This window comes from Canis aureus, chromosome 30 (genome assembly GCF_053574225.1).
Source record: "Canis aureus isolate CA01 chromosome 30, VMU_Caureus_v.1.0, whole genome shotgun sequence".
Classification (NCBI taxonomy): domain Eukaryota; kingdom Metazoa; phylum Chordata; class Mammalia; order Carnivora; family Canidae; genus Canis; species Canis aureus.
Genome location: NC_135640.1, coordinates 25676062 through 25688315, shown reverse-complemented (window position 1 = coordinate 25688315; position 12254 = coordinate 25676062). Strand labels below are relative to the sequence as shown.

Below are 12254 nucleotides of genomic sequence, written 5' to 3'. Positions count from 1 at the left end.
CAGCAACATCAAGCTCTTTTTGCCTCCACATAGTAGTACTTCCATGCCCCATTTCTCTGCATCAAATACAAGTTTGAGAGGATTGCTGTGGCATGCTGTTTTCAGTGCCAACATTTATTATATTTTCCAAAGTCTCTTTTGAGGTTGGGACTTGCCACTTAGTTCCCAACCCATCATTCTAAATTAGGGTTCCAGTTGGGTGCCCATCTCCTTACTCCCCAAGCTGACTGCACCTTTTTATTTATTATCCCTCAGTTTAGCTCACCTTTTCATATGGTCCTGACAAAAGTTCATGTAGTGGAGATTCCTGAGGCTTCTGGCCTGTGTACATCACCTTTTTTTCTTATTTAAATGTGCTTGATAATATATATTTATACTTATGTTTTCCTTTCATTTCTTTGGTTATTCCATTGAGAATCTGAGGGGTGGAAGAGTTATGAAATAGGGCAGTTATTTTGTCTCTCTCTTTGTCCTAAACTTCTTCTTTGATAGTGTTTGGGTCTGAGTCTTTCTGTTTCTGTTCCACAATACTCACTTCTGAGCCCCATCCTGGTTGGTCATTTTCTGAGACCACAACTAGATCTGATTGTCAGTGTTTTGTCTCTTATTTTTGAAGCCATCATTAAAATGGATTCTTTCTTCTTTGCTTACATGGGATCTATCCCCCGTATCCAGAACTCTCTGTCTTACTATTTCCCTGACCATTGCTACTGCACACGTTGGTGCAGAGCAGAGTTAAAGGATTTCTTCATGTCATTCTCTTTGAATTCCCTGAAGTAACTTCTATCTCTGGTGATAGCTGGATTGTATAACTCTTTGTGCTTCCAGGAAAGAAAAGAAAAACCATCTTCTGGATGATTATTGCCTGGAAGACTGTCATTCCTACATTTTTTTTTTCTTCTGCTCCTTACACAAAGCTCTACTTCAAAGAAGCTTCTGCTATTGGTGATGAGATTAGCCTAGTAAGCAGAATCATAGTGTTGCTATTTAATTGCTTTAAGCCCATTACATAAGAGGAGGATGACGTTATTGGGAAAAAAGTCCCAAAGACTTTTTAAAGTACAATAATTCAATAATATGGTTGACAAAACAAACTTTCTCCACAAGAGTAAGAGGTTGTCAAAGAAGTGTCTCCAACAAAGGAGTATTTTAATTTATTCTAACGTGATTAATTCTTTGAATTATAGCATTAACTAAAATCACCTTGAGGGGATCAAGTATTTCATACCTTGAAATAATTCTGAGTTAGGGTTTTTTTTTTTTTTTCTAGTATGGGCAATGGATGATGATGAGAGATGATGACGTTAATATTTACAGTCCATTCTGTTTCATTACAAGTCAAATCACAATGGAAGCCAGATTCATTATTGGGTTTTACTCTATTCAATGAGTAAAAACAAAGCAAGGTTCCAATTTGGTCTCTTAAATATTTACTTTTTTTGTTTATATAAAGGCTTTAATGTATTTGGTGCTTGGAATGAAAATAGAGATGGAACAATTCCTCCATCTGTTCTTCCTTCAGTGCCATGAAGTAATCCACAACAGAGAATTAGCACATATTCTGGAACAGAATAAGTGATGGTGATGATTATGGTGGTGGTGATAATGGTGATGATAATCATGACCATGATGTCATACTAGAGCCACATCTTCTCTCAGGTGTCCAGCCTGCTGTTTGAGAAGCATCCCAACATAGTAGAAGTATTTTAGGAAACAGAATGATCTTATCTTTGCACTTACTGTATTTATGAAGATGAACTTCAGAAATATCTTCCACCTTAATGTCTTCCCTTCCTCCAAATTCTAGTTTGATCTAGTTGTTTTTCATATATGTTCCTCAGGAGTGAAGTAGTTTTAATCTAAACCCCTAAGTACATTCAATAGAGTGAAGTTTTGTATAAGAAAATTTTGCAAACCACCAGAGATTTCTGCACTTTTCTTAGGATGGTGGCTATGGATATTAGTTGTGGCAGCACATTATTTGGATGGTTTTTAAAAAAAAAAAAATCTGGTAGCTGGGAGAGATTTCCTTGCTTATCTCTGTTTTCTCTACAAAACAGGGATAAGGTTCCTGGAAAGTATCAATATATTTTGCCTTTGTATCCTTTTATTTTGTTGTAAAGCAATAGAGTTTCAAGCTTAAAATGCTAGTTTGAGATTTTATTCTTTGTAAATAGTTATCTACCAACTGTGTTAACTCTTCTTTACTTTTTGAGATTTTGCAGTACTCTACCACTCTTGTCAATCTGAATTGTGGAGGTTTCGTAATACAAGACCTTTGACTTTTTCCTTGTTCTGTCCCCTCATTTATTGCTCATAGAGCTGCTCTATTTTCACAGACTGAGTATTCACCATATTTTTTGTGCTTCTTTCTTTCTCTTTCTTTCTTTCTTTCTTTCTTTCTTTCTTTCTTTCTTTCTTTCTTTCTTCTTTCTTTCTTTCTTTCTTTCTTTCTTTCTTTCTTTCTTTCTTTCTTTCTTTCTGATTTTATTTATTTATTCATGAGTGACAGAGAGAGAGAGAGAGGCAGAGACACAGGCAGAGGGAGAAGCAGGCTCCATGCAGGGAGCGGGACGTGGGACTCGATCTCGGTTCTCCAGGATCACACCCTGGGCTGAAGGCGGAGCTAAACTGCTGAGCCCCCTGAGCTGCCCTTGTGCCTCTTTCTTATTGTCTGTGCTCACTTATGATTATCACAATGGTAATAATCATTGCAAGGTTTGGCCACTACCTATAAAGCTACTTTCATACTCTTCTCTTCCAAATCAATAATCTCATCCCAATTCTGTATTGTATCAATGGCTAATATGTTGAAATCTTATCTTTTTCAAAGAAGGTATATTCTCTGAGGTTAAAAGTCTATCATTACATTATTTTCATTTCTTCCAGGTCCTTGCTACTCAAAGCATGGTCCACGGACTAAAAGCATTGATGTCACCGAGGAGCTTGTGAGAAATGCAGTATCTTGGGCCCAACTCCAGATTTTCTGAATTGGAATCTGCATTTTAACAAGATCCCCAGATGAAAGCATCATGTCTAAAACTTCAATGTGAATACAAACCAGCCCATATATTGTTTTAACAATATCAACAAGATTTTAGCATGCACCTGGGTTAGGTGGATGTTACTGAATTTCAGATCACATTTTGAGCAGCAAGAATGTGGAGCAGTTTTGTCCAATAGAACTAGCTATGATGATGGCAGCATTCTAAATCTGTTCCCCAGTAAAGTAGGCCACATGTGGCTAATAGGCACTTTAATCAATATAAATTTAAATTTAAATGGCCACATGTGGCTGGTAGCTACCCTATTGGACAGTACAGCAAATCCTGGGCATTTGGTGGAAATTTAGAAAATACTAGGTAAGTGACATACAACAAAGCAAAACACAACAATAACAACAACAACAACAAAACCCCTTAGAGTCTTAAAATAAATATTCATTTCAGCTTCTCTGCACATATGTGTAAAACAAGTAAAGTGAATTGGAATATGTGTAGAGTTGGCAAATTGAACTCCAATTAAAAAAAAATAAAAAAAAGAATATGTGTAGAGTTTCTAATAGCCACACCTATTGCCTGATAACAAATAGTCTTCAGTTATAACCAATAGAATGTGCTATATTCAAATCACTTGTGCTGTCTGTTAAAGGGGATTATTCATTTTCACCAAGAAGCTGACGTGACTTTTTCAAAGCCCTGATTGGCACAGATGTGGGCATTATCAGAAACAGCCCAATGCCCCTATTCAGTTACCATAGAAAACTCCATATGTTATAAAGGAACTGATAAAACTTGCTTTTCTGATAATATTTTTAAGTTGGGAAGGATGCACAGAACAATAAGAGATTTTGAACAACACATTTTAAGGGATTATGATGCTTTGGTTATAATGTGACTCAATTATTTTAAATACGACTATTAATATGATTTTTAAAAATGTATAATTTTAAAAATAAAATATTGATTTGTTAAAATATTAGTTTATTTTAAAAGTACAGTTATATTTATAATAACTGTCATGTGTGCTTTGATGTAAATAATGTGATTTTGGTTTTCACCAATGAGAATATTTTCCAGTATATAAAATATAGTCACTCAACAGATATTAATCTGATTGGAAATCCTATGAGAATGAAAGAGGCGATAATCAAAGATGAGATGTAGGCACTAATGTGAGAGGAATAAATGGGTCTAAGGGAGGGCAGGGGCTGTGCCTGAAGGCTCCCTGGGTTGCCTGGCTGGACCCAGATTGGAGGAATAGCTGCCTCTTTTATTCTCATGGATTGTCCATCTCCTAGTGTCCATCCATGGAACAGAGAGGTGAACGTTTTTTTATTTCTTTTTGGATAATCTCTGACTTAGAGCAGGGTCCAGACTTGCTATTTAAAACCATTGCCAATGTCATATCTTTCCTTTTTCTTCTTCTTTTGATTAAGTAGCTCCTTAATTTACAATCTCAGGGACAGCACAGGCTCCATAAGCTTATTTCGTCTTATCAAAAGGAATAGTGGAAGATATGAGTACCAGATCTTAAGCAGATTAAAGCACAGTTGTTAAGTCCACACGCGGACGAGATCTGTGAGTATTAAAGATACCCTGGAGCTGAATGGGAGCTTACTTTAGAAGTGTCATTGCTTTTGTACTTTGAGGATTTGTTGTGAGTTTTAATTTTTTTTTCTAAACTTCCCATTTAGAAAGTGGGTCGTTAAGGATTGTCATTTGCTAAAAAATTAACCCTAAGTGTGAGAAGTGCCTTGAAAGGAAATGAAGTAGATTTTTAAAAGTTAGGGTATGCAAGCACTTTAGAAAGTGATTAGAAAAGAATGAAAAGGGTTTACATTTCATACATTTTAGAAGAGACATGATGGAAGTTTACCTGCTGCAAGCAATGCAGCAAGCAGTGCATGTATACTCCTGCCCTTGCTCAGAAAAAATACTCTTGTCAAATTTCTTTTATATAAATGAAGCCTCCCTCCCTGCAGTGCTGCCATTGATTTACCCTTCCAGGTAAGACAGATTTTACAATAGGTCAAATCTGATATTAATATCGTGGCTAGTCTGTTCTTTTTGTTTTTAACCGTCTTCTCTACATTTAGTAGAAATACCAGGTAGATGATAGTATAGCAAGGGCAAAGCTTCATGTTTTTTGTTTTTGCTTCATCTTTACTGCAGAATCCTGGTGTAACTGTAAATAACGATTGTGTTGTCTAGCTGGTCAATATTAAATTAGGACCTTATAGTTAGAGGTTACTAACATTCTTCATGGCAAGATCATGTTTGTTTAATAAATGATCATATTGTTTTTGTTTAGAATTATTTCTAGCACTTAGTGGACACGGTACCTATTTATTTCGTTAAATAAATGGATACATAAAGAATGAGAAAATTATAAGACTGAGAGTCAAGGACAACCAGTTATTAGGGAAAAGAAGGAAATTTTATAAATAGGGGTTATTTTAACCTTTTGGTAGAGATGAGAAATATTTTTTATTCTCCATAACTTTAATCAGCATTCATTACAGTTGAATAAAGACAAAATGATTTATTGGAAAGTTTGTATCTTACATATCCTTGAGCCTTTGGATGGACAATATAATTTAAATCTTATCTATTTTCCCAACACTGTTTAAATCAGCTACACTTCTTCCTCTGGAAGATCTCTTCTGATGCTTAGCATTTAACATAAGAGTCCAATGACCTTGCTCACTGGCTTCACTGAATTCATTGCCAAAAGAAACCTTTATTTTACATACAGAAATATTCTTCCCTTAAGGTAAGTAGAAAGAACAATCAGGCTTGAATTTGGGAACTTTGTAAAAATTCAACACAGTTCAATCCTACTACATAATTTTAAGCATTACATTTTGCATCGTATTTCTTTCAGACCATATCCTCCTATTTGGTGAACATTATTAAAGTTTCCCCACTTGTGGCTAATTCCAAGGGAAGTTGATAAGCTTCCATTTCATCAGCTGTTGATTTTGATGCGATGATCAGCAAAATAACTAAAATCCAGTGACCAAAACTTTTGTGAAATGAAGAGTGAGGCTTGAAATAAGTACCTCAATACTGATTGCTTCTACTGATCAAGATCATCAAATTATAGCTCAAACCTTCACTGCAGTTTGTCCATGTAAACATAAAATTTATAATTTTGGAAGCAATTCTAGGAGAAAGAATTGCTAGAACCTTGGAGAATAATATACACGTGTAATCTTTGTTGATACAAAACCTGAACGTTGATTAAATGTCTCCCTATTTCTATCTTACAATGAAAATACCGGAAACTGCAGCTAAGTAGTTTTGGGAGAAATGTCATGGTTTTATCAAATGAACAGTATATACTCAGATTTGATGTTTTATTTTACAAATTTTCAGTATATCTCCTTTTTAGGCAAAGAAACAAGAATTTAATGCTCTATGGCAAGCAATGATTTTGGTGCAATAAATTTAACCATCCTATTTGTCTTTTTTTTTTTTTTTTTGGTAAACACTTCGTTTTTCAGTTAATTGTTGCCTCCTTTCTGTTTATATACTTTATCAAGAGGTTACTTCAGAGACCAAACCTAATTTTACACTGTTATGTTCCCTTGATCGTTTCATATTTTTCATAGGAATTTCACCTTTTCTTAACTTATTCAGAGTGCCCTGGTTAGTATCACTCATATATTCAGGATAAGTCATTCTGCATTTTCACGTGGAGAGGATGAAGCAGAGAATCAAGCATTCTATTTGAACACATTCAAGTTGTCCTGTCTCATTGTCACCAATCTACCTCTTGGCCTGACCACTATTGGACACTGGCCAAAAGGGTGAAAGAGAGGACGATTCATTGCAACTCTGATACTCTCAATGCAATATTCAAATGTATTGAGGAAGCCATTCTGTCTAAAGAGGGTAATCATAATGAAGATTAGCCTATACAAAGTGTTACCATGTTCACTGTGTCATTGTCCAAGCATCATATGTTTTAGAATTAAACTCCAAATCCTTACTCCATTGTGGCTTTTATAGAAGAGTACAGTTAACCATTAGGTACTTAACAGGAGGGCGCAGCTGGGAAAATAAACACCTCTACCCTTTCTCCCCTACCCTTCTCCCTGCCTGCTAGTGCCCTATACTGACCTAGCCCAACTGAAAAGGATCCTTTTTTGGAGTAGAAGGCAGCCTCCTAGGCACAAAGCAGAATGGAGAAAAGTGAAGGGGGACTCGAAGAGGAAATTGGAAGGCAAACTGCTTAGTCTGTAAGCACAATTTTTATCCAGCCCGGTCTCTATCGCCCATGTCAAGCCCTCGGGTAACTTCACCTACAATTTGTTTCCTCGAAGACTTTGTTCTGGCCTTTGAATTCTTTCTAAAATTCAAGCTCCCTCAAGCCTGGGAGCCTTTGTACCTGCTGATCCACATGCTTGGAATGCTCTCCTCTAGAGTCTGAACTTAGGTTCCTCAATTCATTTATATCAGGTCTCAATTGTCACCTCCTTGTAGATTCCTTCTCTGACCAGGCCATCTACAATGTGCCCCTCAGGAGTCACTCTTATACATCATTCCCTTTATTTCACTCATAACACATATAATATCGTGATGATTCTCTTGTTTATGTTTTTGTTTGAGTTTGTAGGCAAAGACTTGTGTATTTTTTTGATCACTATATTTTCTAGTAGTTAGAACCACTCTTGGCTTATAGAAACAATTCACTATTTTAAAATGAATCTGTATATATTTATGTCCTTATAACAATGTTCCTGATCTTACAAATGAAAACCTGAGGGATAAGTGTATCTAAGACTCTACAGCTCATAGGACTAAAATGCAAACACAGCTATCCTTAAGGCCAATGTGAGAGATCTGAACCACTGAGTTACTCTGCCTCGTAAGAGATGGACAGGAAAGATATATGTCTTTGTTTATGACCCGGCAACATTAGTGAAGCTTTGAAGGATGATTACCCTTTAAACAAGTGAATAGGTTAGCAGTGTGGAAGATTCTGAGTTAATTTTGTAGCAGAGTTAGACAGGAAATTTAGAATTCTTAATTCTAGCTTAAGTAAATCTACAAAATAGTAGTTTCAAAATATGCTTCTGGACTGAAACATTTTTATATCTATCATATATTATATGGAAAGCAAATTCTGCTCTGCACGGCTTTTCATGATGGTTGGGCAAAACCAGAAACAGCTTGTTTGCCAAAATGCTAGCTCTTTTGATTAAAAAATACAAAAAAATATGCAAATTCAGCTCCCGTGGATAAGAGAAGGATACAGTTTATATTGTCTCCTCATTTTATATTTCAATTAAGCTCATTTATCCCCCTTTTCTGCCTTCGGAGTCAGATTCAGTTGGAATGTGAAGAGTGATGTCACTGCTGGTCAAAAATGGACATTTTTGCATTTCTGTAGTCCTTTGCACTGTTCTTCCCTGGCTTTTGTTACACGAAATGAAAACAAAAGGTGATAAAGATGTTGGCAGGAGGGATGGAAGTGGGAGACAGTAGGAATGGAAAGAGAAAAATGGAAAATGAGTATGTTTTAGAGATTCACAATGGTTATTTTCACAATTTCTTTCTGTGTGTAATTCCTCGGGGAGCAACCCCTCTCCTCCTATACAGTACACATTTCTTATTCACATCCACCACTCTTTGTTTGATGAAAAGTTATGTGCAGAAGGGGAGATAAACACTACCTTAACTATCAGAATTTCCTGCCTTGACATTTACTCTCACAATTTATAAATTTGTTTTTGGTTGGCAGTGGGAGATAAAGCATTTTATCTCTATAATTATTCCATTTTACTTATTTTTGCTTCCTAAACTTTCAACCCTATTCTACTTACCGGTGTTGTGTTTTGGTGCAAGCTATTTCCCAGTTAAGCTCCCGGCGAATAGATGTTTAATACTCAATGGTAGGATATAATGTTGCCCAAAATTCTATTCTAATCACTCATCATGTTGAGGGCTCTAAATATGTACCTGGAGAACACCACTCTCTAACCGAGTAGCTGACTGATTTTGTAGTATGATTGTCTTCCAAGATTTTAGCAACTCTTAATCTGTTTCTTAGTGTCCTTCAACATAGGATACTTAACACAACATATTTATTGTTTTCAAACATCACAGAGATGTTGAAAAGAATATTGGACCAAAATATAGGACAGCTTGAAATCAACCCTTTGAGTTTTTAGATGCGAATAAATAAACCTTGTCTCTGAAAGGAATACACAGAGGAGATCCTCTTTGCTCCACTATGGCATCACTGATTAGCATAACTGTAATTTTCAAAAGGTCATATGAAATTTTTTGTGCTTCTATAGTAAATGTAACTGCTTATGGTCTTGTTTTGTTGAAGTAAAATCTGGTACAAAGCAAATTATTGCCAATCTTGTCTTCTGGGACAAGTTAATGGTAACTCTTGAGATTACCGTAAGATGTCCATTTATTTGGTTGTTATATTTTTTTAAAATTTCAAGTGGGATTGAGAATTAAGCAGAAAATCATGAATTTGGAAGTTTAAGAAAAGCTGAATTGTTTAAATGTCATCTCAAGGAAAGGGAGTCAAATGAGTCTTGGGAAAAGGAGTTGCCATGAACAATTCTACAAATTTAAGGCTTTGTTATTACTACGCCAACCGAGTCACTTATTGCTGGATTGTGGGACCAGAGCCATTCTACAGAGTTTTCAAGGATGATGTCTTTGGATGTGAGGTAGTTTGCTTTTGGCCTAACTGATTAGGTGCATTTGTTTTTTTTTTTTTTTTAATTTATTTTTTATTGGTGTTCAATTTACTAACATACAGAATAACCCCCAGTGCCCGTCCCCCATTCACTCCCACCCCCCGCCCTTCTCCCCTTCCACCACCCCTAGTTTGTTTCCCAGAGTTAGCAGTCTTTAAGTTCTGTCTCCCTTTCTGATATTTCCCACACATTTCTTCTCCCTTCCCTTATATTCCCTTTCACTATTATTTATATTCCCCAAATGAATGAGAACATATAATGTTTGTCCTTCACCGACTGACTTACTTCACTCAGCATAGTACCCTCCAGTTCCATCCACGTTGAAGCAAATGGTGGGTATTTGTCATTTCTAATAGCTGAGTAATATTCCATTGTATACATAAACCACATCTTCTTTATCCATTCATCTTTCGTTGGACACCGAGGCTCCTTCCACAGTTTGGCTATCGTGGCCATTGCTGCTAGAAACATCGGGGTGCAGGTGTCCCGGCGTTTCATTGCATTTGTATCTTTGGGGTAAATCCCCAACAGTGCAATTGCTGGGTCGTAGGGCAGGTCTATTTTTAACTGTTTGAGGAACCTCCACACAGTTTTCCAGAGTGGCTGTACCAGTTCACATTCCCACCAACAGTGTAAGAGGGTTCCCTTTTCTCCACATCCTCTCCAACATTTGTGGTTTCCTGCCTTGTTAATTTTCCCCATTCTCACTGGTGTGAGGTGGTATCTCATTGTGGTTTTGATTTGTATTTCCCTGATGGTAAGTGATGCAGAGCATTTTCTCATATGCATGTTGGCCATGTCTGTATCTTCCTCTGTGAGATTTCTCTTCATGTCTTTTGCCCATTTCATGGTTGGATTTTTATAGATCTTGGAAACTAGCCCTTTATCTGATATGTCATTTGCAAATATCTTCTCCCATTCTGTAGGTTGTCTTTGAGTTTTGTTGACTGTATCCTTTGCTGTGCAAAAGCTTCTTATCTTGATGAAGTCCCAATAGTTCATTTTTGCTTTTGTTTCTTTTGCCTTCGTGGATGTATCTTGCAAGAAATTACTATGGCCGAGTTCAAAAATCAATGCCCAGAAATCAATGGCATTTCTATACACTAACAATGAGACTGAAGAAAGAGAAATTAAGGAGTCAATCCCATTTACAATTGCACCCAAAAGCATAAGATACCTAGGAATAAACCTAACCAAAGATGTAAAGGATCTATACCCTCAAAACTATAGAACACTTCTGAAAGAAATTGAGGAAGACACAAAGAGATGGAAAAATATTCCATGCTCATGGATTGGCAGAATTAATATTGTGAAAATGTCAATGTTACCCAGGGCAATATACACGTTTAATGCAATCCCTATCAAAATACCATGGACTTTCTTCAGAGAGTTAGAACAAATTATTTTAAGATTTGTGTGGAATCAGAAAAGACCCCGAATAGCCAGGGGAATTTTAAAAAGAAAATCATAGCTGGGGGCATCACAATGCCAGATTTCAGGTTGTACTACAAAGCTGTGGTCATCAAGACAGTGTGGTACTGGCACAAAAACAGACGCATAGATCAGTGGAACAGAATAGAGAATCCAGAAGTGGACCCTGAACTTTATGGTCAACTAATATTCGATAAAGGAGGAAAGACTATCCATTGGAAGAAAGACAGTCTCTTCAATAAATGGTGCTGGGAAAATTGGACATCCACATGCAGAAGAATGAAACTAGACCACTCTCTTTCACCATACACAAAGATAAACTCAAAATGGATGAAAGATCTAAATGTGAGACAAGATTCCATCAAAATCCTAGAGGAGAACACAGGCAACACCCTTTTTGAACTCGGTGCATTTGTTTTTTGAGGCTATTTTTGCCATATACCCTTTATTGTTTCTCCACTTGAAACAGTCCACATGACTAGTGGGATAGAACTTTCTCTACTTATCCCATGATTCACTGGGGGCCATAGCTCATGGCTGCCCTGACAAGCACTGTTTCCAAACCCGAGTGGACTGCTGGTGTTTAAAGGAGAAATTGCATGGTCTAAATCAAATGCTGCCCCATCCTCCTGGTAGATTTTAGAGTTAGCTTCACAAGACCCTTGAAGCTGTGAAGTCAGAGGCTGCTGAACCACTTGAGGTGTTCAGAGCCCTTTGCTGCTGAACTTGAGCTACAAGCCTAGCTTGTAGCCTAGAGCCTGACACACAATCAATATAGTCTTAATTGAATTTATTTCGTAAATGCATACTAATTTTTTAAAGCAAGTTGTAGTAGGTTTATGTGGGAAAACAGTGAATCAGAGGTGAAAATTGGAGAAAGCACAACAATAGAGCTGTGGGAGCAGACAAATTCAGCAAATGTCATGTCAGCCCACTTCTGAATTTTTAAATTCTGAGGATAAGGGAGGGTTTCAGTGCTGAGGGGATAGGTTATACGTTCTCTCTCCCTATTCCACTCTATTTCTATTCCTATCATTTATTATCTTGCAACCTGTCAGAGTTTGAAGCAGACTACAGGGGATGAATGGCTGGG

General features: G+C 36.7%; 1 long non-coding RNA gene across 1 annotated transcript in view; it reads left to right on the top strand.

The window, feature by feature from the left end:
- Positions 1-5625, top strand: part of LOC144301618 (uncharacterized) — a 52075-nt gene extending 46450 nt beyond the window's left edge. The window contains exon 3 of the long non-coding RNA XR_013368376.1: positions 2890-5625. This is a non-coding gene — a long non-coding RNA (uncharacterized LOC144301618). The remainder of the gene's footprint in view (positions 1-2889) is intronic.
- The last annotated feature ends 6629 nt before the right edge of the window (positions 5626-12254 follow it).